Here is a 27,157-nt window from a genome sequence, read left to right as displayed (position 1 = left end):
CTTAATAAAATAATAACATGCTGTCAATCATTAGTTTGTACAATCAATATGGACTAGCATACAATTTCAAATGAGACTGTACAAATATTTTACTGAAATTATAACTAACAGCACACAGCAAGTCCTTCTTTCATTTCTCTTTGTTAACTCCTTTTTTAGTAATGAGAGTAAAACCCCGTGCCTGCATACAATGCAAGCCGCTTAACCCAGAAATACAGCTCAGGTCCTATGTCTTTAATATAAACAGTGGAAGAAAGTTCTAGGTTAAATGTTGTAAATAGTTCTACACTTTATTCTGGCTAAAAATATTATTCTATCTTCTTATGACAAGCATCCATATGTATGCATTTCTATGAATGTCTTTAATTCACCTGTATGTATAAAGGGCTGATTTTATATCTAGATAAAAAGTCTGGTGTAGAAGTAATCAGGAGGCTCAGACATGCCTGGACAAGCCACTTGATTCAGATGGTTGCTTTACCTTCCATGTACCCCCTTTTCCCAAATACATCTCAAGGCCAGGTAATCCTCTCTTCATGAATCCTTGAAAGATTACTGCAAAGCTGTACGACTAAACAGGAATTCAAGTTAATTAGCTTTGAGTTTGTTCTACCCGTTGTATGATGCTTTAAAGGCCGGCTGCTTTAATTTAAAATCCCTCACAAAAGCAACTGGGACTTTGCCATTTTTTTTTTTTTAAATATCTGCGAACATTCTAATCCTTTAAACTTCGTCCAGCAGCTTTGCCAAGCACATGACTCTTGTTAATAGTCTTGCTGATGGTTGATGGCATTACTTTCACCACTAATTACATCAAAATAAATTAGTTGCTCTGTACATAAAGCTCAAAGTGTGGAGCTATTTGTTCCTACATATCTTCTCAATTGTATTATGACTTATTTTTTAATATGACCATGTGATTTGCTCACACACTTTATAATCAAAGTTCGTCATTTTTCAAAGTTCTATTTCCAAGATCCATTTAACGTCAAACAAAATAAGGACCAAGTTTTAACTTTGTCTAGATTTTTACTCATAATTTTTTCCTCCCTCATGTATAAATCTGTCTATGTGTGCATCAATGTTCAGCTGTTTGTAACTCTTCTTTAATCATTTATTTCTAAGAATTCTGGAAAAAAACAATCTGGGCCATTCTGTGAGTTTCTCATTCTACCATCTTGCTGAATTATTTTGACCATCAGCGCCTCATTCATTTACATTTATTAACTTGTCAAGCATGGAGAGTTGATTTGCCTATCTTTAATCAAGGTTTTGCTAATCCATCAGATAGTAACATGTTCAAGAAGTTTGTTATAGGTAAATGTCTCTTCAAAATTTCTAAATGAACCCTAAAAAATTACCAAACTAGTGGATTGTTTTTCTTGATTGGACAGTGATACACTTTGAATTCTGCCACAAATATTTGAAATCTCACCTTACTTTCAAACTAAATTTCCATTCAACGTACGCTCATGCTCACAGGAATATGGTGAATTTCCTATTCCTGATCCACCAACTCAAATTGTCAACTAATCTTGATGCTCTAGGAAAAGCAAAAAGAAAAAACACTCTTGTGGTGTTCTAAAGTGAACTGCTTCTGCTGTTATTGCTCTTTGTTTTTTTGTAAGATCAAGTTAGTGTTTGGTACTGACAATTAAACCATACTATTGCTTACTGTTTCTACTCTTTCTCAGTTTGTGTTTCTCTTGTCCTTGACACTCTGCATCCTCAGGTAATTGTTTAATTATACTTGGCCTTCAAAACTGTCCTGTACTAATTTGGGAAAAATCTTAAAGACTTGCTATAAGGCCCTTGAATATCCTGAGTAAACATCCATGCATGTTAAGCTATTGTATTTTTAGAATCATTTGTCTGATAAAAGACATCTCATTGTCAGTTAGAGCCCTAGTTCCTATGTGGAGCTCAGACCCATAGTTTTTAAAAAGGATAACCCTTTTTAGGAGGTGTTATTCCCTGTTTAATGTTTTTTGCGGGGACGGGCTCTGAAGAAAAACAAAATAGAAAGTTTGAAAAGCTAACAAGTACCACAACAGGTAATGTCCCTGCCACATGAAGTCTCATTTTGAGATACTTTCTGTTCATTTCTATTAGCTTTTAAATTATTTTAATGTTAAATAGATTGAATATTATCAATAAAAATCACAGATGCTGATGTTAAATTCAGAAGGATTAACTCACTTCTAAAAGAGATCAGAATACAAAAATTCTTGAGTATCCCATGGTTAACTTTATCCTCCTGTTCTTTGGTATACTTTATTAATGTCTGCAACTGGTTCTTTCTATTTACAGTATGGACTAGCACAGTAGAGGCTTAGAAAAAAATTACGCATCTACACAGAAGGTTTTCTCGGAAGTCTCATATTTCAAACATACTACATACTGTATGTTAGTTGTGTACTGGTACTAATACACATGAGTGAGGAAGGACAACAGCAAGTAGACATCATTTTAGGTAGTTTATTCCTTATAATATGACAATGATCATTCAAAGTCTTTCATTTCCCCATTTAAGCTATTTCAAACTTTAGGCATCACTAAAACTTGTCAATATGATGATGAACACGAGAAAAACTATGTAGAATTTAAGAAATTATACATTTAACCTACCTTCCAATATAAGAAAATGTCATGGTTTTATTTTATATGCATTGGGTGAATTTGATAGGACATGAAAAACTTTCTACATAGTTTTCAACTTATATTGTCTTGGGAAAAGCAAAGAACAAAGCCCAAGCATTTTCGAGTTAACTTTATATTATAATTATAGATTTATTTTATTCTTTGGAAAAGACTAGCATTACCTATATCAAATCACTGGGACATGCTACTTACTCATTTTAATGGGTAGCTTTTTAAAATTTCTTAAGGGAAAATGTCAATTGTTTCTGTATAATGATTTTTCTGACAGCACCTGTGGCAATTTTAGTCAGCAATGCCATGTGATGTCAATCTTCCTCACCAGAATTAAGGCCACTGATTGTATCTAACAAGCACGGTATTTTTCAGTTGTCATGAGGTGCATTTTACCCACCAGTAGCTGAAATGGGAAATGAATTAACATATTAAACTATTCAGAAATGTAGTCTTTCTACAAAAGTTACATTGATATGCTATGCTAATATCTAAGAAATAAAATGTGTTTGCAGATGCCAGCAGAAATCTTACCTTATACTTACACTTCTTTTTCTCTTTCGTCTCTTTGTTTAAAAATCAGCACTCAACAATGCTATGTGAACCTTAATGAATTTTTATCTTTCCTTCCGTTGTCCTCAGGCTGTATATTTCCTTGCCACTCAAAGTGGCAAGATGGCCTTAGTGTTTCCTGTCATTGCATGCAGACAGAATGGCATTCAGTAACAAAGAATGTTTCCTTTGTGTAACTATTTTTCACTAGGGTGGAACATATGAGCATTTTTTTAAATAAAATATAAATGGAAAGGATTAGGTTCCTTGCCAAGGTCTAAGCTAACTATTATCAGTGAAAATTCTGTTTATTTTAGGGGCTAAGACCATGATTTTAACAGTGGGGGTTTGTGGAGATTGTAAGTTAATAGAAAATAACTTTACAATGTAGTCCTTTGTCAGAGATAGGCAGAAGTGATGATGATCAGGGTGGTGTGGTATTGAGTTGGAGGCAGATAGTTAAGAGTGTCTTCCATAGTATTATTTAAAAATTTGGGGTGGTTTATATTTAAAATTCAGGTTTTCTTTTACAGTGGATAGCATTATCAAAACGTCAGGTTCCTTCTCTCTGAATACAATGTCTATTCCTTAGAGTTTTGTGGCTGAAGAGTAGAAATTATAAACATTCATATTGAGATAAACTGTCTATTGTAAGTGTTAGAGATAAGACCCAGGAGCAAAGAATGAAGAGCAGATTGTAATATTTCCCATGTACAGTGTATCCTTTGCAGTCTCTACCACTCAACAAAGGGTGGGACCTAGGCTGGTACTTAACTGAAACCTTTGCCTTTGATCTCTTATGCTAGTGTCTGCAATCCTAGATTAGGTTCCTTTGGGCAATTTTCCATATGAAATCAACCAGTCTGTACTCCTGGGCATAAGTCTACTTCTTAAAGGCCTAACATACAGAAATATTATTCATCACTTATATATAGTAGCCAATCATTTAACTCTAAGGTTTATAACATTTGATATTTAATATTAGAATTAAGAGGATGATGGAACTAAAAAAATAATTTTCTGGTCTTCTTTTTGGATTAAAACCTTTATAAACATTATTTCATGGTGGACATGTATTATCACTCTTCTATACTTACATGATTTGCTTTACTTCATTAGGAAAATATTTTAAAGTAATTTTCATCTTGGTCCTTAGACACAATACGTTAATTCCGGTCATTAAAGTGGAATGGTAATGTTGGAAATGATGACATTAAAGCTACTTAGACATGCTCACTTTGTATTATTATTATCATTCATCACAATTTATTCAATTTGTATCACAGCTGTTTCCTCCTCCCTTGTCTCCTCCCAATCTCACCCTACCTCTTCTTCTCCCACTATACCCCTCCCCTAGTCCACTGACAAGGAGGTATTCCTACCCTTGTATTTGACCCTAGTCTATCAGGTCACATCAGGACTGGTTGCATTGTCTTCCTCTGTGCCCTGGCAAGGCTGCACACCCCATGGGGAGGTGATTGGAAATCATGAAATTTGCAGGCAAATAGTGAGAACTAGAAAAGGTCATCTCGAGTGAGATAACCCAGAAGCAAAAAGACACACATGGTATATACTCACTCATAAGTGGACATTAACCATATAATATAGGAAAAAACATTAAAATCTATAGTCCTAAAGAAGCTATACAACAAAGAAGACCCTAGGGAAGATGTTCAATCCTCATTGAGAAGGACAAACACAGTAAACATCGTAAGCAGGAGAAGACAGGGAATAGGACAAAAGCCTACCACAGAGGGCCTCTGAAAGACTCTGCTGATCAAGGTATCGAAGCAGAGGCTGAGACCCACAGCCAAACTTAGAGCAGAGTGCAGGGAATCTTATGAAAGAAGGGAAAGATAGAAAAACCTGGAGGTGAAAGGAGCTCCAAAAGGAGGCATGCTTACTTTTAAAAAGAAACCTGAATAAATTATTTCACATACATAGATTTTATATAAGTGCCCTATTTTAATTTCATAAAGCCACACAGTGAATTGAACTAAAATATTTTGATATGGAGATTATTTTTTCCTCAACAACCATTGTTTCTTTTACAAGCTTACGTTTCTAAGACAGAGAAAGCTTTCTTACTGTGACAATTCTCAGTAAATAAAGTATTATTTCTGGAAATAACCTAATACAAAAGTAATTGACATGTTAAGCTTAAATGAAGAACATTTGCTCAGGTTATGACGATAAACTCATATAATATATATGAAAGCTTTCAAAGTCTTTGCCAAGTGATTTCTTTAGCAAACAACCATGATTTATGCTTACTCTTCATATCAATAGAATCTAACACAGGCTACACTTAAACTCTCTAGAATTTCTAATGTCTACAGTTTCTCTTGAAACAAGACATTTCATTTGGTGATGACCTCATTGAAAAGGTCAAGGACTAAATCGGAAATTCTTGAAGTTTGAGATGGTGTTGCTCAAAGAAGGAAGGAAGCTGCTTATTTCATTATGTTCAAAGGACTTTTTTGTTTGAAGGTCTGATTAAGGCTTTCCATTCTGTTTTTTTTTTTTTTTTCACATTAAGTCTTTCACAAGAACTGAATCAAGTTTCTTGCTTGCTTCCCCCTTAGCAGGGGAAATAGCTTCATAGCTTACTGTGCGTTTTCCTCAAATGATTAATATAAAGTGTAAAAATAACTATTAATTTAAAGAACATAAAGCAAAGTCTCATTCAAATTAAGGTTTAATTTTTGTGTAGTTGACCTTATTTTAAAATACATTTATTATATGTACAAACATATGCATATGATTATTTCTAGCCCCATTTTTACTATTTTGGTAGCATCAAAAGCATAGATATATTTTATTTCAGTATATTTTTCAAGCTTTATACTGTATTTTAGATTCACCCATTAGTTACAGTAACATGTCAGATGAGCTGAAATACCTTTGGTACAGAGAATTATGCATGCATGCCAAAATGCTAAAAGAAGTTTGCAGCAGAGGTAGTTTGTGGAAGAATGTTATAGGAACTGAGAAACTGTTGAATGTGAGTTATGTGACATAGGAAAGTTTTCTTAAACCTGAAATACACAGACACAGACACACACAACTTATGGTTCCGCCATGCTTGAAAAGAAACAAGATAGTTCATCAACAGTTATTAACAATAAAATTAAGGATTTGGACCAAATAACAAGTTATCCTACATGCCAAATCTCACAGTGACCTTAATTTAGTATGAATAAGAATTTGGTGTTTTTGACAAGCAGTTTAAATTTCCAAAATGATTTCAGAGGGATACAACTAATAGTCATAGTTTAACACATACTAATTTAGAGGTGAACAGTCTGAGGTACCATACAAATTGAGATGGCAGTTACAATAGTGTAGATAATTAGATTGGTCAAAATGACATGATAGTCTGGCACGTATTAGCAGAAACCCTGCTAGAATAGCTCTAATAGCATCAAGGACGACTCCTAAACTCTTAAAATACGGTGAGTGAAGGAGAAATGTGTTAGTGATACCCTTCCATTTTGGCATTTGGGAGTACTTTATATGTTGTGTGTAAAGTGTTTTATTAAGATCCGCCTCTGCATTTATCCCTCTCATTATTATTAGACCACCACTGTTAAGCCCACCTAGGTCTGAGAAAATGCAGAGTTTAAACACTTCACACAATCAGTATGATTTGGTTCTGAAAAACTGACTAGGGGGGCAGAGAGAGAAAGAAGAATGGACTGACACATGTACAGGAAAGCTGGGGTCAGTTGGACTCTATGTGCTCTGACAGATTGGTCTCCGCTACTTCAAGATCCCAGACTTCAGTGTATTTATTATGTGTACACCAAGTGAAGGAGTTAACCAGTATTTGTAGGAGAATTTCGTATGGGAGCAGTCTCAGGATGTTAACTACCTGGGAGGAGGAAGCTTTGGTTGCTGGTCTTCGTATACACTGGTCAAACACTCTGTGGTCATTCACACTCAGACAGAAGAAAGATTTTGCCAATTCTCAGGCTTTGCCAATTTTCCATGGATTGGAGGAATTTGTCCTTGACATGTTGTGCTCCTGTCAAACTATATGCATTCACTCAGACATCATCTACTCTTCACACACACTCAAGGTTTCCTCGGCTCTGCACAGACTTTGTAATAAATCACACTTTAATTAAATAACTTGAATACAAAATATGCCCTTTTCCCTTCAAATAAAAGACTAGGACTCCAGTACTATACATCAAACATGGCCTAACGAGTCACAACAAGACTAGGCTGGAAGAGGCAACCCAGTAGGAGTAAAATTGTCTCAAGTGCTCACAAAAGAGTCAGAGATAGCCTCTGTCTTCACTGTTAAGAGTCACACAAGGACACCAAGCTAACGACCATAACATATATGCAGAGGACTCATCTCAGACTCGTACAGGATCTGTTAGTCACTTCAGCCTACGTGAGCCTCTCTGAGCCCTGCTTAGTTAATTTTATTGGCCATGTTCACATAGTGGCCTATATTCTTCTGGCTCCTACAATCCTTCCTACCCTTCTTCAGTGGGTTCCCCTGATGACGGCTAGTATTTGGCTGTGGGTCTCTGTATCTGCATCCCATCAGTTTCTGGATGATGCCCATCTGATGAGAATTGGGATAGACACCCATCTATGAGTAGAGCAGAATATCATTAGAAATAGTTTTCATTCTAATCTTTACAATTAGCTTACCTTCTAAATACAGAAAAATACTATAGTATTTGCCTTTCTATTCCTGTATTAAATAGAAATACATCCTTCAGTTCTATTTCTGTTATCATAAAAGACAGGATTTCACTATTATAGCTAACCAATATTTTATTGTTTCTCTAACCCACATTTTCTTTATGTATTTTAATTCTTGTGTTATCTTATACTTAGTTCATTGTATATCCTGCATGTTGTGACTATTGTTGCAATAAACATGAAAATTCAGTTATCTTTTTAATGTGCAACTAGTATGATAGAGGGATCCTCTGAGAGCACTGTTTTATTCTTTGAGGAACCTCTACATTTGATTTTTCATAATGGCTTTACTAACTTAGATTCCCCTTCGCCTGCATGTGAGTTCTTTGTATCATTGCCGGCATTGACTATTTTTGTCTTTTGGCTATAATTATGCTGAACGTGGTGAACTGAAACTCCCTTGGGGATTTGACTTTCATTTCTCTGATGACTTGTGATGCTGATCATATTTCATTACTTTTCTGGTCATTTGTGTATACATTTTTTAAAGAATTAAAACATTCAATCATTTATTGCATTTAATAATCACATTTAGTACACACCACAAATTAGGCCAAGAAACGGGCTACATCCGAGCAGGGATTCTAGATTATATCCATCCGTGGTCCTTGGTTGGAGAAACCGTCTCATAGAAGACCACTGTGCCCTGATATATTTGGTCCTTGTGGAACTCCTGTCCTCTCCAGAGCATACTAACTCCCCCTTCTTTCATATGATTCCCTGAACTCTGCCGAAGGTTTGGTTATGAGTCTCAGCATCTGCATCTGCTTTGATTCACTGCTGAGTCTTTCAGAAGCCCTTTGTGGTAGGCTCCTGTCCTGTTACTTGTTTTGTCTTACTTCCAACGTCCATCCTGGGGATTAATCATCTTACCCTGGGTCCTCTTTCTTCTTTATCTTCTTTAATTATACAGATTTTAGTATGTTTATCCTATCTTATAGGTCTAGTACCCACTTATAAGTGAGTGTATACCGTGTGTGTCTTTCTGCTCCTGGGATATCTCACTCAGGATGATCTTTTCCAGATCCTACTATTTGTCCAGTTCTCTACTGGCCGATTTGGACCTGCTGAGTCAAATGTGGCAGTTGGGCTCAATAAGCTCAGTGGTGCTGTAGCTGCTGAACTAGGGAGTCCAGCTATGACTGCAGAACTGGAGTGCCCAGGTGCCTGCTGGGAAGTCCTGGGGAGCCACAAAAGTGGTCTACAGACCTAGGTGACCTGATGCCTGGTGTACCTGGGTGGTTTTGCAGGTCTGCTGGACTTTGCTGGCTGTACAGCTGACTATCTGACACTGAGGGATTGAATGGCCCATATAGTCACCGGATGGAAGGCCCTAGGGAGTAGGTACTGCAGCTCTCAGACATGCGACCCTGGAAGAATTGTATGGCAGATCTGGGACTAGGCAGGCAGGTACTTCAATCTGGGACTCAGCAGGCAGGTACTCAGCAGGCAGGTACAGCAGCCGCAGTTCAGGCTCTAGGAACCCTGTCTCTTTTGTCTTGGTCCCCAGGCAGTGAGTTCTGTACTCAGCATAACTGGTACTGTGTGTTGGCTCCCCGAGGAGGAGGAAGGCCTGAACAAGGGAAGTGATGCTCTCTGTTCCGAGAGAAGTCCATTCCTGACCTGAATCTAAATGTTCTCTGATCCTCTGATGTCCTCTCTCTTTCAGGAAGAAACAACGTTGGTTTTCCGACATCAGTTGCCCTTCCACTCACTAATTTAGGGGTTTCAAATCCTCTGCCTCTCAGAAATGGTACGAGCTGGTCGCTGCCATCTTGGATCCCCCTTGTGTATAGATTTTTGAGAAATGTTTATTATTATTATTGTTCACTTTTCTCTTGAATTTGTGATATTTATATAAATGATTCTTGGTATTTTACTGGTTAATTGGCTTGAAATATTTTATTGTGTATTGTCTTGTTACTTTGCTAAGTCATTTGTTTTGCTATAGGGAAGATTTGTAGCTTGATAGAAGCTGATTTATGTTCTTTTGTTTGTCTGTGCTTCACGGTTTTATTAAAAAGTCATTTACTAGACTGATCTCTAGAATGAATTGGGTAACTGATGCCAAAATATAATTGAAATGTTATGGTGTTCAATTACATTTTAGATTGACTACATTTTAAAATTCAACATCCATTTCATAAAGCATTAGGAAAAGGGAGTTCTATGGGTCCCAGAACAAAGTCAGTACACATAAAAGGCAGAGGAAGTTACATTATAATGATTTGATGATTATTTCTTGTACACATGTGTTAAAACTGTCACATTGCAGCCATAAAAATGAACAGTTAAATAACAGTTAGTAAAGAAAACAAAACAGTCCAGTGTACATTTGTATATAGCCTTTGTAGTTGAAAAATTATTAAGGATCAGGTCAAGGACATATAATGTGAGTGTCTACATACACTGACATACGTATATTAAAACACAATGACATCCTCTGGAACCCACACAAAATAAATAATTATATTTCCTATAATGATAAGGGCAGAGAATCTATAGAAAGCTTAAAAATCTTTACTCACCACGTAACCCTGTATCTCACTCATCATTGAGAAATCATAGGTTCAAGTATGGATGAATCAGATATGCAATTTTAAGTATTTACTTGGACATGAAAGTTTAGTGATATGTTTTTGGAGGATCATCAAAAAAGATTTGTCAAGAGAACTTTCATGAGACCGTTAATGAGTTCTTAATGTGAGAAAATAGCTTTGGAACAGAGGGAATATTGATTCGGGATTTCAACAGTTTTCTGGTTTGCCAGGTTTAAATCATAAATGGAGAGGAAAAATGTGTTCAAAGGAGAATGTATAACTTTATTTCCTTGAATAAAGGTTGTAAATAGAAGATGTCAGAAAATTATTTCACTGTGATTTTATTCTCTTCATCTGAACGGAAGTCCATTCCGTTACCTCCAATAAACTCTGGCATGCAGAATTTCTTCCATCTGAGCAGCCGAAACATTTGTCAGTCATTTAAGTCTTTTCTTACGGGTATATTAAACAAATGAATGTGATACTTATATTTAATGGATATTTACTTACATAAATAGCCATGTACATGAAGGAAATATGCATTGAAAAGGTCAAATATAGACATAGAAATGATCACTCTAAGCTAACAGAATAAACACAGATGTCCATAAAACTTATAAAAGTATGTTATATTTCCACCATTCAGTTACTCCGTTTTCATTCAAACCAATTTTCTGAGTAAGGATTCTGCATGGTGAATTCGCTCTTGTATTAGTCAAGTTCTTGTGGCCAGGTTTCCTGTGAGTACTCACTATGAGTTCCACATACACTGCATGAATTGGCTCCCACAATCTGTTTTCAGTATGCCTACTGAGGAAAATTCTACCACATTGGAAATTTCAGTAGAGTTGCCACAGGATTTGCCTTAAAGTTCCTTGACCAGTTCACGGTGATGTGATTAAAGCAAGAAGTGGATAACATGCATTTTTTTATTACCTTGGAAAATCAGAAAATTAAAACAAAAACTTTTCCCTGCCTAGAATATCTTTCCCAAGGGACCTGGGAGCACTCCTGAATCCTCTCATGTGTCAGGTGCTCACTGGGAGGTAGTTACACTATTGTTTTCCTTCCTAGCTGCAGCAGTGAGATTCTTCTTATGCACCATCTTCAAAAGAACAATTCTCAACTTCATATGGAAAAACAAAAAACCCAGAATAGCTGAAACAATCCTGTACAATAAAAGACCTTCTGGAGGTATCCCCAACCCAGATCTCAAGCTGTACCATAGAGCAACAGTAATAAAAACAACATAGGACTGGCATAGAAATAAAGTGGTGGATCAATAGAATCAATCGAAGACCCAGAAATAAACCCACACATCGAAAAACACATAATTTCAGACAAAGAAACCAAAACCATAAAATGGAAAAAAAGACTGCATCTTCAACAAATTTTGTGCTGGTCTAAATGGATGTCTACATGTAGAAAAATGCAAATAGACCCATATTTATCTTCCTGCACACAACTAAAGCCCCAGTCAATCAAAGACCTCAATGTAAAACCAGAGACACTAAATCTGCTAGCACAAAACATCAGAAAGAGCCTTGAACTCATTGGCACAGGAGACAACTTCCTGAAGAGAACACCAACAGCTCAGGCTCTATGATCAACAATCAATAAATGGAACCTCATAAAACTTAAAAGCTTTGGTAAAGCAAAGGATACTGTCAATCGAACTAAACGACAGACTACAAACTGGGAAAGGATCTTTACCAACCCCATATTTGACAGAGCACTAATATCCAGAATATATGAAGACCTCAAAAAATTAAGCACCAGCAAGCCGAATAATCCAATTAAAAAATGGGATACATAGCCAAACAGAATTCTTAACAGAGGAATATCGAATGGTTGAGAAACATTTAAATGCTTCAATTCCTTAGTCATCAAGAAAATGCAAATCAAAATGACTCTGAGATTCAATCAGAATGGTTAAGATCAAAAACTCAAGTGACAACACATGCTGGAAAGGTTGTGGAGTAAGGGGAACCCTCCTCCATTGCTGGTGGGAATGTAAATTTGTACAACCACTTTGGAAATCAATCTGGTGCTTTCTCAGACAATTAGGAATGGCACTACCTCAAGTTCCAGCTATACCACTCCTAGGCATATATCCAAAATATGTTAACTATACAATAAGGACATTTGCTCAACTATGTTCATAGCAGCTTTATTCATAATAGCTAGAATCTGGAAACAATTTAGATGTCCCCAAAGCAAGAATGGATACAGAAATTGTGGTACATTTACACAATGGAACACTATTCAGCTGTTAAAAACAAGAAAATCATGAAATTTGCAGGCAAATGGTGGGAACTAGAAAAGATCATCTTGAGTGAGGTATTCCAGGAGAAGAAAGACACTTGTGGTATATACTCACTTATAAGTGGATATTAGACATATATTATAGGATAAACATACTAAAATCTATAGTCCTAAAGAAGCTAAACAATACGGAGGATCCTGGGGAGATGGTTAATTTTCATTTAGAAAGGCAAACAGGATAGACACTGGAAACTGTAGAAGAGAGAGAACAAGTTGGGAGCCTAGCACAAAGGTCCTGTGAAAGACTCCACCGAGCAGGGTATTGACAGATCCTAAGACTAACAGCCAAACCTTATCCAGAGCACAGGGAGTCTTTATGGAAGAAGGTGGAGATAGAAAGACCTGGAGGGGACAGGAGCTACACAAGGAGACCAACAAAGCAAAAAAATCTGGGCCCAGGGTTTCCTGTCGAGATTGATGCGTCAGCCAAGGACCATGCATGGAGAGGACATAGACCCCCTCCTCAATGTAGTACACGGGCAGCTCAGTCTCCACGGGGGCCCCCTTCTAAGGGGGCATGGGCAATCTTCCACATGATACTGGTTACCTGCTTTTTGATCACCAATCCCTGGCACAGCCATCTTACTAGGCCACAGAGGAAGAGGATGCAGGTGGTCCTGAGGAGACCTGATAGGCTAGGGTCAGGTAGCAGGACAGGAGGACCTCCCTATCAATCCGTGGACTAAGGGAAGGTTATAAAGGCGAGGAGAAAGGGAGGTTGGGGTTGGGAGGAAGTGAGGGAGTGGCCTACATTTGGGGTTAGAGTGAATATATTGTAAATAATAATAATAATAACAACAACAACAATAATAATAATATCAAGCCCTATCTTTGGATTGCTTCTGAACACATTATTTTTTAAAATGCTTTCCCATCTCCTAGTTTCAGTTTTATCTTTACTGTGGGTATTTTCTCCTGATTTTCTTCTAATTTACTTGTTCATAATCATCAGTTCTTTTTAAAATTTTATCTACTTTTAATACATTTAAAAATAATTTATCAATCCACCCTCATTCCCTCCAATTAAGTTCCTCTCTCTCCCAACCCCCATACTGTCCTTTAATTTCATGTGCTTGTCATGTCATGCTTTTTTTTTTAATCACTGTGTCCAGTATGTTTTCTTAGATGTTATAGGTCTATTTAAGTTGTTTCTTTGACCTTGATTTGACTTTGGTTAGTGGATTCTATAGGGAAAATTGTCCATTTCTTTTAGTTTTTCTAGTTTTTGCAGAACACATGTTTTTTTTTAATTCTTTATTAATTACACTTTATTCACTTTGTAGCCCCCCTGTGGTTCCCTCTCTCCTCCTGTTCCAATCCCTCCCTTCCTCCCCCCTCTGCACACATACATGCCCCTCCCCAACTGCACTGATAGGGGAGGTCTTCTTTTCCTTCCTTCTGATCCTAGTTTATTAGGTCTCATCAGGAGTGGCTGCAGTGTTTTCTTCTGTGGCCTGGTAATCCTGCTTCCCCCTCAGGGGGAGGTAATTAAAGAGCAGGTCAATCAGTTCATGTCAGAGACAGTCCCTGTTCCCATTACAATGGAACCCACTTGGATACTGAACTGCCACGGACTACATCTGTGCAGGGGTTCTAGGTTATCTCCATGAATAGTCCTTGGTTCGAGTATCAGTCTCAGGAAAGACCCCTGTGCTCAGATTTTTTGGTTCTGTTGCTCTCCTTGTGGAGTTCCTGTCCTCTCCAGATCTTACTGTTTCCCTCTTCTTTCATAAGATTCCCTGCACTCTGCCCAAAGTTTGGCCGTAAGTCTCAGCATCTGCCTTGAGAGTCTGCAGGGCAGAGCCTTTCAGAGGTCCTCTGTGTCAGGCTTCTGACTTGTTCTCTCTTTTCTCCTTCTGATGTCCATCCTCTTTGCCTTTCTGGATAGGGATTGAGCATTTTAGTAAGAGTTCTCCCCCTTGATTAGTTTCTTTAGGTGGACAGATTTTAGTAGGTTTATCCTATATTATATGTCTATATGAGTGAGTATATACCGTGTGTGTCTTTCTGCTTCTGGGATAGCTCACTCAGGGTAATCTTCTCCAGATCCCACCATTTACCTGCAAATTTCATTATTTCCTTGTTTTTTATTGCTGAGTAATATTCCATTGTGTAGATGTACCACAATTTCTGTATCTGATTCTCCACTGAGGGGCATCTGGGCTGTTTCCAGCTTCTGGCTATTACAAATAAAGCTGCTACAAACATGGTTGAGCTAATGTTCTTATTGTGTACTTGAGCCTCTTCTGTGTATATGCCTAGGAGTGGTATAGCTGGATCTTGAGGAAGTGCTATTCCTAGTTGTCTGAGGAAGCACCAGATTGATTTCCAGAGTGGTTATACAAGTTTACATTCCCACCAGCAGTGGAGGAGGGTTCCCCTTTCTCCACAGCCTCTCCAGCATGTGCTGTCACTTGAGTTTTTGATCTTAGCCATTCTGATGGGTGTAAGGTGAAATCTTAGGGTCGTTTTGATTTGCATTTCCCTTATGACTAAGGATGTTGAACATTTCTTTAAGTGTTTCTCTGCTATTCAATATTCCTCTATTGAGAATTCTCTGTTTAGCTCTATACCCCATTTTTAATTGGATTACTTGATTTCTTGCTGTTTAACTTCTTGAGATCTTTATATATACTGGGTATTTGCCTGCTGTCAGTTATAGGGTTGGTGAAGATCCTTTCCCAATCTGTAGGCAGTCATTTTGTTCTGAGGATAGTGTCCTTTGCTTTACAGAAGCTTTTCAATTTCATGAGGTCCCATCTATTCATTGTTGTGCTTAGAGTTTGTGCTGTTGTTGTTCTATTCAGGAAGTTGTCTCCTGTGCCAATGAGTTCAAGGCTCTTCCCCAATTTTTTTTCTAAGCGGTTTAGGGATCACTTTTTTTTTTTTAAGTATGACATAATAATACCTTGGGTTTCCTACGTTTCTGTTATGCCCCCTTTTTCATTTCCAATGTTGTGAATTTTGATATTCTATCTCTGTCTTTTAGTTAGTCTGGATAATAATTAGGCTATCTTGCTGATTTTCTCAGTCAACTCTTATTTTATTGATTATTTGTATTTCTCTCTTTGTTTCTATTTTATTGATTTTAGGCCTGAGTTTCATTATTTCTTGCCATCTTGGTTGTGTTTGTTTCTTTTTTTAAATTTATTATTATTATTGTTATTATTTACATTTTATTAACTCTGTATACCAGCTGTATCCTGCTCCCTTTTTCCCTCCCAATCCTCCCCTCTCTCCTTCAGCTCCTCCCTGCCCTTTTCCAAGTCCACTGTTTGGGGAGGACCTCCTCCCCTTTCGTCTGTTCCTGTTTTATCAGGTATCTTCAGGACTGGCTGCAAAGTCCTCCTCTGTGGCCTAGCAGGACTGCTCCTCCCTTGGGGGGTGGGGAGGCCAAAGAGCCAGTCATTGAATTCCTGTCAGAGATAATCCCTGTACCCCTTACTATGGGAAACCAATTGGTTATTGAGCTACCAGGAGCTTCATCCAAGCAAAGGTTCTAGGTTATATCCATACATGGTCCTTGGTTGGAGAAACAGTTTCAGAAAAGACCCCTGTATCCAGATATATTTGGTCCTTGTGGAGCTCCTATCCTTTCCAAGTCACACTAACTACCCTTCTGTCAAAGGTTTGGTTATGAGTCTTAGTATCTGTTTTGAAAGGCTGCTAGGTAGTCTTTCAGATGCCTTCTGCGGTAGTTGTTTGTTTCTTTTCTTTCTAGAGCTTTTAGGTTTGATTTAAGTTGCTAGCGTGAGATTGCTCCAATTTCTTTCTTTCTTGTGTTGTTTAATCACTGTGTCTAGTATGTTTTCTTAGAGGTTATAGGTCTATTTAAGTTGTTTATTTGATCTTGATTTAACTTGGTTTCGTGGTTTCTATAGAGAAAATTGTCCATTTCTTTTAGTTTTTCTACTTTTTGCAGAGCACATGCTTTTTAGTATGACATAATAATTCCTTGGATTTCCTAGTTGGCTATTATGCCCCCCCTTTCATTCCAATGTTGTTAATTTTGATATTCTATCTCTGTCTTTTAGTTAGTCTGGATAAGAATTAGTCTCGGAGATTTTTTTCAGCCAACTCTTATTTTATTGATTTTCTTTTTTGTTTTTAATTTTTATTAGTTACATTTTGTTAACTCTGTATCCCAGCTGTATCCTGCTCCCTCATTCCCTCCCAATCTCACCCTCCATCCCTCAGTTCCTCCCTGATCCTTTCCAAGTCCACTGATAGGGGAGGACCTCCTCCCTTTCATCTGACCCTGTTTTATCAGCTATCTTCAGGACTGGCTGCAAAGTACTCCTCTGTGGCCTAACAGGACTGCTCCTCCCTTGGGGGGTGGGGAGGTCAAAGAGCCAGTCATTGAGTTCCTGTTAGAAATAGTCCTTGTTCCCCTTACTATGGGAAACCAATTGGTTACTGAGCTACCACAGGCTACATCAGAGCAGAGGTTCTAAGATATATCCATACATGGTCCTTGGTTGCATGTCAGTCTCATAAAAGACCCTGTGCCCAGATATATTTAGTCCTTATGAAGCTCCTATCCTTTCAACATCATACTAACTCCCCTTCTTTCATGTGGTTCCCTGTACTCTGCCTAAGGTTTGGTTATGAGTCTTCATATCTGCTTTGAAACACTGCTAAGTAGAGTCTTTCAGATGCCTTCAGCATAGACTCCTGTCATACATTCAATGCACATCCCATTTGTCTTTCTAAATGAGGATTGATCATCTTACCCGTGTCTGCTTTCTTATCTTGTTCAGGTGTATAGATTTCATTATGTTTATCATATCTTGTAGGTCTATATAAGCAAGTATATACCATGTTTGTCTTTCTCCTTCTGGGATACTTCACTCAGAATGATCTTTTCTAGATCCCACCATTTGCCTACAAATTTCATGATTTCCTCCTTTTTGATTGCTGAGTAGTATTCCATTGTGTAAAAATACCACAATTTCTGCATCCATTCCTCCATTGATGGACATATGGGTTGTTTCCAGGTTCTGTCTATTACAAATAAAGCTGCTATAAACATGGTTGAGTAAATGTCCTTGTTGTGTCCTTGAGCAAATTTTGGGTATATACCTAGCAGTGGTATAGCTGGGTCTTGAGGAAGCACCATTCCAAATTGTCCGAGAAAGCACCAGATAGACTTTCAAAGTGGTTGTACCAGTTTACATTTCCATCAACAGTGGAGGAGGGTTCCCGTTTCTCCACAGTCTCTCCAGCTTGTATTGTCACTTGAGTTTTTCATCTTGGCCATTCTGATGGGTGTAAGGTGAAATCTCAGGGTCGTTTTGATTTGCATTCCCTGATGGCTAATGAGGTTGAGCATTTCTTTAAGTGTTTCTCTGCCATTTGATATTCCTCTGTTGAGAATTCTCTGTTTAGCTCTGTTCCCCATTTTTTAATTGGATTACTTGGTTTGCTGATTTTCAGCTTCTTTAGTTCTTTATATATACTGGATATTATCCCTCTGTCAGATAAAGGGTTGGTGAAGATCCTTTTCCAATCTGTAGGCATTGGTTTTGTGTTGATGACAGTGTCCTTTGCTTTACAGAAGCTTTTCAGTTTCATGAGGTCCCATTTATTGATTGTTGCTCTTAGAGCCTGTGCTATTGGTGTTCTGTTCAGGAAGTTGTCTCCTGTGCCAATGAGTTCTAGGCTGTTCCCCACTTTTTCTTCTAGCAGATTTAGCGTATCTGGTTTTATTTTGAGGTCTTTGATCCACTTGGACTTTTTATTGATTCTTTGTATTGCTTTCTTTGTTTCTATTTTACTGATTTTGGGCCTGAGTTTGATTATTTCCTGCCATCTTGGTTGTGTTTGTTTCTTTTTGTACTTGAGCTTTTAGGTGTGCTTTAAATTGCCTGCATGAGATTGCTCCAATTTCATTCTTATTTTTTTTTTTTAATTTGGGTTTAGAAATACTTACTTTATTTTCTATAAATATATAGTAAAACTATAACTTGCCATATGATTATACGAACACCACGATCCTGATAAAAAGTATCTCAAATATTCTTTTTCATGATTAAAAGCTTTTGAATTACTTCTTTTGATTTCTGCTTATTGACACCAATGATCCCAAAGAATCATGTAAACAGTTTATGAAGGTTTCGGGCTGGTGCAGGACTTTGCTAAAACCAGGAACATGCTCTGCAAGGGCAGTCATGGCCTGGTGCAAGAGCTTTGAGAGAGCGATGGTTTAGGTATCTACCTACTCTACTTTTCCCATCCTTGAAGGGCTATCATCATTCTCAATGATGCTGAGTTCTGTCTCTGTGGCACAGTTGAGATATGCTGTGCTCCCTTTGGGCAAGGTTGCTTGAGTAGCTTCCTGCTGACATGGCCCTTTGTGTGATAACTTTCTGCTGATTCTGTCCCATTTTCCTGCTGCAAAGTGTATAAAAGATAGCGTACTTCTTGATAAAAAAAATTTGCTGGCACAAATCATAGCTTGTGCACACATCCTGATTCAAGCTGTCATGGCTTTTATTATTGTTATTATTATTATTATTATTATTATTATTCAGTGATCTCATACAGGCATCTTTTTTGTTTTTTTATATGTCATGTATTTATTGTGATAAAGCTTTCATTTTCACATAATATATATATATATATATATACATGTACACACATATGTATATACACATATACACTGCACTATGTATAATAATAAAAAATAAGATGTCATTGGCAAGTTAATGAAAATCTTCAGGTTGGCTACGTGCTATTCAACCACAAATAATTCTCACTTTCAGTAGATTAAAAAAAGCAGGTAGAAAATTTGTAGACTTTGGAGGTTGCTTAAAAAACAGTAAACAAAACAGGTAACTATGGATTTGATGACATTTTTGTGAGCAAGAAATATCTCTGCTCATCTTTCAGGTGCATTTGAAGCAGTTTACCATTCTGGTCTGCATGGCTATGTTGTTGGCTAAGAACCAGAAAGATGTTTTGACTCAAACACTTTCTTGTCTTCAGTATTTGATCACAAACATTTATTGGCAACCTTCCATTTGACAAGTATACATTAGAACCTTATTTTCTATTTGCTAAAAGTTAAGTTACCTAACCCCTATTTTTTTCTTGATTTCTTGATTTTAACTGTCCCATGCCCTGAGAAGCTTCACAAGTCACTTATATATGCTTGGGACAGATTTGTGTGTGTGTGAGTGTGTGCATATTGCAGAATGAGCAGAAATAGATGAAGATTCTAGGAACATTTCAAATTGGACCCCTCCAGGGATGTGACATCATGTGTATGAATATGATCAGTATGAATATGCTCAGGATGCTCATGTCAAAAAAATGTGACATGTATGTTTATATTATGTTAATTTACTTTGAGATAAACAGTTTTGCTGAAGTAAATTTCAGCAACAATAGCAGAATGCCTTTTTTTCGTATTTTATTTTTTTCTTATCAGTTACATTTTATTAACTATGTACCCCAGCCGTGTCCCGATCCCTCATTCCCTCCCAGTCCCTCCCTCCCTCCCTCCTCTCCACCGTGCCCCTTGCCAAGTCCACTGATAGGGGGGACCTCCTCCCCATTCATCTGATCCTGTTTTATCAGGTATCCTCAGGACTGGCTGCAAAGCTCTCCTCTGTGGCCTAACAGGACTGCTCCTCCCTTGGGGGGTGGGGAGGCCAAAGAGCCAGCCATTGAGTTCCTGTTAGAAATAGTCCTTGTTCCCCTCACTATGGGAAACCAATTGGTTACTGAGCTACCACAGGCTACATCTGAGCAGAGGTTCTAGGTTACATTCATACATGGTCCTTGGTTGCATGAAACCAGGGTCTCAGAAAAGACCCTGTGGCCAGATATCTTTGGTCTTTGTGGAGCTCCTATCCTTTCCTCATCAGTCTAACTCCCCTTCTTTCTTATGATTCCCTGCACCCTGCCAAAGGTTTGGTCACGAGACTTTGCTTTGAAAACACTGCTAGTTAGAGTCTTTCCAATGCGCTCAGTAGACTCCTGTCAATGTTCAATGCGTATCCCATCTGTCTTTCAAAACGAGGATTGTTAATCTTACCCCATGTCCGCTCTCTTGATTATCTTTTTTAGGTGTATAGATTTCATTATGTTTATTATATCTTATAGGTCTATATAAGTGAGTATATACCGTGTTTGTCTTTCTCCTTCTGGGATATTTCACTCAAGATGATCTTGTCTAGATTCCACCATTTGCCTGCAAATTTCATGATTTCCTCCTTTTTGATTGCTGAGTAGTATTCCATTGTGTAAAAATACCACAATTTCTGTACCCATTCCTCCGTTGATGGACATCTGGGTTGTTTCCAGGTTCTGGCTATTACAAATAAAGCTGCTATAAACATGGTTGAGCAAATATCCCTTTTGTGTACTTGAGCAAACATAGAAGATTCTGATCCAGTGTGTGGGGGCTGAGACTTAGGAAATCATACTCTGAAAAGGTTCTCGTAATTCTAATAAACAACTGTAAGTTATCACTGCTCCATAACTATTCAATCTCAGGTCTCATTCTAGATTTCCAAAGATTGACAGCCCTTCTTTGCAAAGACACAATGGAATACTACTCAGCAATTAAAAACAAGGAAATTACAAAATTTGCAGGAAAATGGTGGGACCAGAAAAGATCATCCTGAATGAGGTATCCCAGAAGCAGAAAGACACACATAGTATATACTCACTTATAAGTGGATATTACAGTTATAATATAGGATAAATGCACTAAAATCTGTACACCTAAAGAAGCTAAGCAAGAAGGAGGATCCTGGGTAAGATGATCAATCCTCACTCAGAAAGGGAAACAGAACAGATGTCAGAATATGGAGAAAACTGGAAACAGGACAGGATTAGGGTCTCTGAAATACTCCACCCAGCAGGGTCTCAAAGCAGATGCTCAGACTCATAGCCAAACTTAGGGCAGAGAGCAGAGAATCTTTAGAAAGAAGGGGGTTATATAAAGACCTGGAGGGGACAGGAACTACACAAGGAGAACAACAGAACCAAAAAATCTGGGCCCAAGGGTCTTTTTGGGGACTGATACTCCAACCAAGGTCCATGCATGGAGATAACCTATAACCCCTGCACAGATGTAACCCATGGCAGCTCAGTATCCAAGTGTGTTTCCCAGTAATGGGAACAGAGATTGTCTCTGTCATGAACTCAGAGGCTGTCTCTTTGATAAATTCCCCTTGATAGGGTAGCAGCCTTACCATGCCACAGAAGAAGACAATGTATCTGGTCCTGATGAGACCTGATAGGCTAGTGTTAGAGGGAAGGGAAGGAGGGCCTCCCTTAACAGTGGACTTGGAGAGGAGCATGGGAGGGGATGAGGAAGGGAGAGTTGGATTGTGAGGGAATGAGGGAGGAGGCCACAGCTGGGATATAAAGTGAATAAACTGTAATTAATAAAAAATAAAAATTAAAAAAGGAAAGGCTAGGAAGGATTCCAATAATTTATTTTCATTTGGAAAGAGTTCTGAGTCAAACTGTTTTTTGAAGCGAGTTAGACTTACAGTGTGGTTTACCATAAACATCCATGTTTCTAATTTTTCTCTCCCAAGCTATCATTATAAAAATATCAACAGTAACAGTAATTAGCTGGATACAGCCTTCACAAAGGTTGCTGGTCATTAATACACACTAATGATGACTTAACACTATGACAATCCTTTTCTTACATTGTAGACATCTTAGAAAATCAAGGTTATTATTTCCCTAGGACTTTTCTTTTTTTTTTTTTTTTTTGCTTTTTTTTTATTTTTTTTTTTTATTTTTTCTTTTTAGTTACATTTTGTTCACTCTGTGTCCCAGCTGTATCCCGCTCCCTCATTCCCTCCCCAACCCCACACTCCTCCCTGGTCTCCTCCCTGCCCCTTTCCAAGTCCCCTGATAGGGGAGGACCTCCTCCCCTTTCATCTGTCCCTGTTTTATCAGGTATCTTCAGGGCTGGCTGCAAAGTCCTCCTCTGTGGCCTAACAGACTGCTCCTCCCCTGGGGGGAGGTGTCAAACAGCCTGCCCTTGAGATCCTGTTAGAAATAGTCCGTGTCCCCCTTACTTTGGAAAACTACTTGGTTACTGAGCTACCACAGGCCACATCCGAGCAGAAGTTCTAGGTTATATCCATAGATGGTCCTTGGTTGAGTTTCAGTCTCAGAAAAGACCCTGTGCCCAGATATATTTGGTCCTTGTAGAGCTCCTATCCTTTCCATATCATACTAACTTCCCTTCTTTCATATGATTCCCTGCACTTTTCTTAATGCACTTAGTTTATTGCTCTGAAATGTATTTTTGCAGCTTCTGGCAGGACATTCAGTTCCATTTGGTTATTTACATTCAAATTAATTTACTATCACTAATGGTTTCATGAAGAGCATTTTGGTGAAGCTTGCTCACATATGACAGTATCCATCTGCCTACTATTTTGTGTAATGAAATAGGGAAGTGAAATACATTTTTTTTTTGCTATAAGTTAACATTCATGTAATTAATTACATTCAAGTATTTCATGTAAAATATTTCATGTCTTGCTTCTGTACATTTTTGGGACTGGTGTCTGCACAGCCTCTGGGTCTGTTAAACATTTGTCATAATGCATACTGCAGTTCTATCAAAATTATGAAGACCTTATTATAATATATGCAAATAGCTAGTGTCCAACAGTTAGTTCAACTGAAGAGCTTAAGATAGCCTGAATATAACTCCATTTTGAAATAAAGATCTTGACTGGGAACTGAATTCAGGTACCAGGAAATATAACAGAATGTACACCTGTCAGAAAAAAAAAGTTAACTCTCCTAGCAACAGCCTCCAGGAAATATAACAGAATAAATGCTTCATAGAAAATAGAGGCAAACTCCCCAGCAATAATCAATGGGAACCGGTTGAGAATCGGGTGGGAAAATTCTCCCCAATGTTTCAGATATGGTTTAGAAAAATAGCCATTGTGATTATATGCCTTAGCCATTGTGATTATGTGCCTCAGAAAAGGTCACCCCGCCCTGCTAAACTTCACCCAATTCTGTAACGCCAAGGCTTGTGCCCCTGCTTGCTGCCATGGAAACCCCTGGTTCACAGACTTTCCCTTTAAAAATCCTGTTCACTCAGAGCTCGGGGTCCCACTTCTCTACTGCTGCGCCAGTGAGACTTGGGTCCCGAGTTCGATCGCTCTCGTAATAAAGCTCTCTTGCAATTGCATCGAGTCGTCTCCTGGTGGTCTCTGAGGGTCCCGTGAACCTGGCATAACACAACCACTAGAAGATGCCTAAATAGTGCTCTTCCTTTTTTATTTCTGTAAATATTTAGAAACATTTTATGACATTGCTCTTAGGTGATTAGATAATACTGCATTAGATTTTATTACATTGTATGAACAAGATGCATAGTATTATTCAATTAAAATAATAAAGCTATAGTTGATTAAATGTGATTTACTTTATAAAACGTTGTAGTCTTAAAAAAGCTATTTGCAGGGTTACATATTGATAATTATGGACATGTTTTACTTGTTAGTCTTTTGTTTGTTTGTTTTCTTTTTCATTTTGTCTGGAAACCCTTTTCTTGTGAATTTTGTGGATTTTGGGAACTGTTCTGGGATATTTTGCTCATACTTCCCCTCTGCTGAGTCCACAGCATATGTGCCAAATGTGTTTCCTCTCAAAATTTTCACATGTGTGTCAAAGAAAATGTAATCCTTATGTTTTTCATTTATCTACATTATACTTGAAGTCATCAGTACATGGTTATGCAAGACATTGTTGAATGCCAAGACACATTATAGGCCTCCAGATTTCCAAGAAAATGGGGATATTTTATTACTAGAAGGTTCATTTATCTTTTTTAAACTATATTTGAACAAAAATATGTTTCCATTTTTGACTTGAATATCCTGTAGTTCATAATTAATTTTAAATAGGTAATAACTGTAGACAATTAACATTTTGAATCTTCTTTTTCCAAGGAATTCAAAACAGTTTTCTCATCACCTTGGCTCCCAGGATCTCTTGGCTGTAATTATTAAGCTTAAGACTTGTACAAAGATAGTTATCTATGGAACCATATTTGCCTCAGAGTCCTGTGAAATAGAAGGAGAAGAGAAGGAGGATAAAATCCTCATTGTCGTTTGAGAAAAACATTCTAATGAAAGATGTGAGAACACGGGGTAGAAGTTCAGCAGAGGTAACTCCAGAGCAAGAAAAATAAAATGAAACAGCAGAACCTCTGGAGCCTCTTCTCAAAATGTCTTTTAAACTACCAAATAAAGGATAAATTTTTCTTTAAACTCACAGATTAGTTGAAGAACTATGTAAGAACCCATATCACTATGTATTCTGAAGAAAAAATAGTTTGATCGCATCAAATAAGCAAACAGGAACAGAAAACAACAGCAGCAGCAAATGATAGCCTACATGGTGGAACCAGCGTTTGTAATTCTTGTTTTTTTTTTCACAATTTTTTCATTATGTATCCAGATTGAAAATCAGCTTTTACTCTTGCAGTCAATATTATTGCCAAAACAAACAAACAAACAAAAAAAACTGTATGGAAGGAGCAGACTGGCTCTGATGATGAAGATGAGTCAAATGAGCAAACCTTCATGTATTATGTGAACGATGGAGTATATGGCTCATTTAACTGTGTTCTTTATGATCATGCACATGTGAAGGCCCTGCTGCAGAAGAGACCCAAGCCAGGTGAGAAGTATTACTCATCCAGCATCTGGGGGCCAACTTGCGATGGCCTTGATCGGATTGTTGAACGCTGTCACCTGCCTGAAATGCATGTGGGTGATTGGATGCTCTTTGAGAACATGGGTGCATACACCGTTGCTGCTGCTTCTACTTTCAATGGGTTCCAGAGGCCGACCGTCTACTACATAATGTCACGGCCAATGTGACAACTCATGAAGCGATCCAGAGCCGTGGCTTCCCGCCGGAAGTGGAGGATCAGGATACTGGCACTCTGCCCATGTCTTGTGCCCAAGAGAGCGGCTTGGACCGTCATCCAGAATCCTGTGCTTCCACTAGTATCAACGCATAGATGCCGTTCTTGTAGCTCTTACCTGCAAGTTTAGCTCAAGTTGAGGGATTTGGGGGGACCATTTAACTTAATTACTGCTAGTCCTGGAATGTCTCTGTAAGAGTAGGGTTGGCACCAATGCAGAAGGAAGGCTAGAAGATGGGGGTCACACTTCCCTGTATTCCTATGGAAACTCTGAATATTTGTTTTATATGGATTTTTATTCACTTTTCAGACATGATACTAACGAGTGCCCCTCAGCTGCTGAGCAAGCATTTGTAGCTTGTACATTGGCAGAATGGGCCAAAAGCTTATGTTGTGACCCATTTTGAAAATAAAGTATCTTGAAATAAAAAAAAAAAAAAGAAAAAAGAAAAAGAAAAAGGAAATCCCTCCCTCGGGGGCAGGAGATGAGGGCGGGAGGGGAGGATTGGGTGGGAAAGAAGGAGAGGGCTACAGCTGGGATACAAGTGAATGTACAAAATTATTTAAAAATTAAAAAAAATAAAGAATACTCCTCCCTCAACTCCTCACAGTCCCACTCTCCCGCTATCTTTCCCCTTATCCCATTTTCTTAGTCCACTGAATGAGGGAGTTCTCCTCCTCTGTCATCGCCCATAGCTTATCAAGTCTCATCAGGACTGCCTTGATCCTCTTCCTCTGTGGCCTGGCAAGACTACATAGCTAGAAGCAAGTGATCAAAGAACAGGGAATGGAGTTCCTGGCAGAGGCAGCTCCTGCTTCCCTTACTAGGCAACCCACGTGGAGCCTGAGCTGCCAGTGGGCTACATTTGAGCAGGAGGTCTAGGTCTTCTCCGTGCATGGTCTTTGGTTTGTGCCTCAGTCTCTGCAGGAACCCCTGGGCTCAAATTTTTAGCTTTGTTGGTCTCCTCGTGGGACTCCTGTCCCCTCTATATATGGAACTAGAAAAGATTATCCTGGATAAGGTAACCCAGAAACAGAAAGACAGGCATGATATACACTCACTTATAAGCAGATATTAGGCATATAACAGAGGATAGTCATATTAAAATCTACAGACCTAAAGAAGCAAAACACTAAGGAGGGTCCTAGGGAGTCTGCTTAAACCCCAATCAGATGGCAAAATAGAATAGACATCAAAAGCAATGGAAGAGAGGAAACAGGATGGAAGCCTACTGTCCACATTCCCCTGAAAGGCTCCAGCCAACAGGGGATCCAAGCAGATGCTGAGACTCACAGCCAAAACTTAGGCAGAGCTCAGGTAGTCTTATGGAAGAAGACAGGGAGGACAGAAGGCGTTTGTAATTCTTTAGCATGTGTCTGATCTGAGGTTAATATCCAACAGGTACATAAGAAAGTGACACAAGTC

At 38.2% G+C, this 27,157-nt stretch overlaps 1 pseudogene; it reads left to right on the top strand.

Annotated features, from left to right (window-relative positions):
• The window catches only part of LOC129682459 (ornithine decarboxylase-like), an 83,172-nt pseudogene extending 57,345 nt beyond the window's left edge, over positions 1-25,827 (top strand).
• Positions 25,828-27,157: the final 1,330 nt, after the last annotated feature.

Source organism: Psammomys obesus, unplaced genomic scaffold (genome assembly GCF_907164565.1).
Source record: "Psammomys obesus unplaced genomic scaffold, mPsaObe1.curated_primary_1811, whole genome shotgun sequence".
NCBI classification, from domain to species: Eukaryota; Metazoa; Chordata; class Mammalia; order Rodentia; family Muridae; genus Psammomys; species Psammomys obesus.
This window is presented reverse-complemented; position numbering and strand designations above follow the sequence as displayed.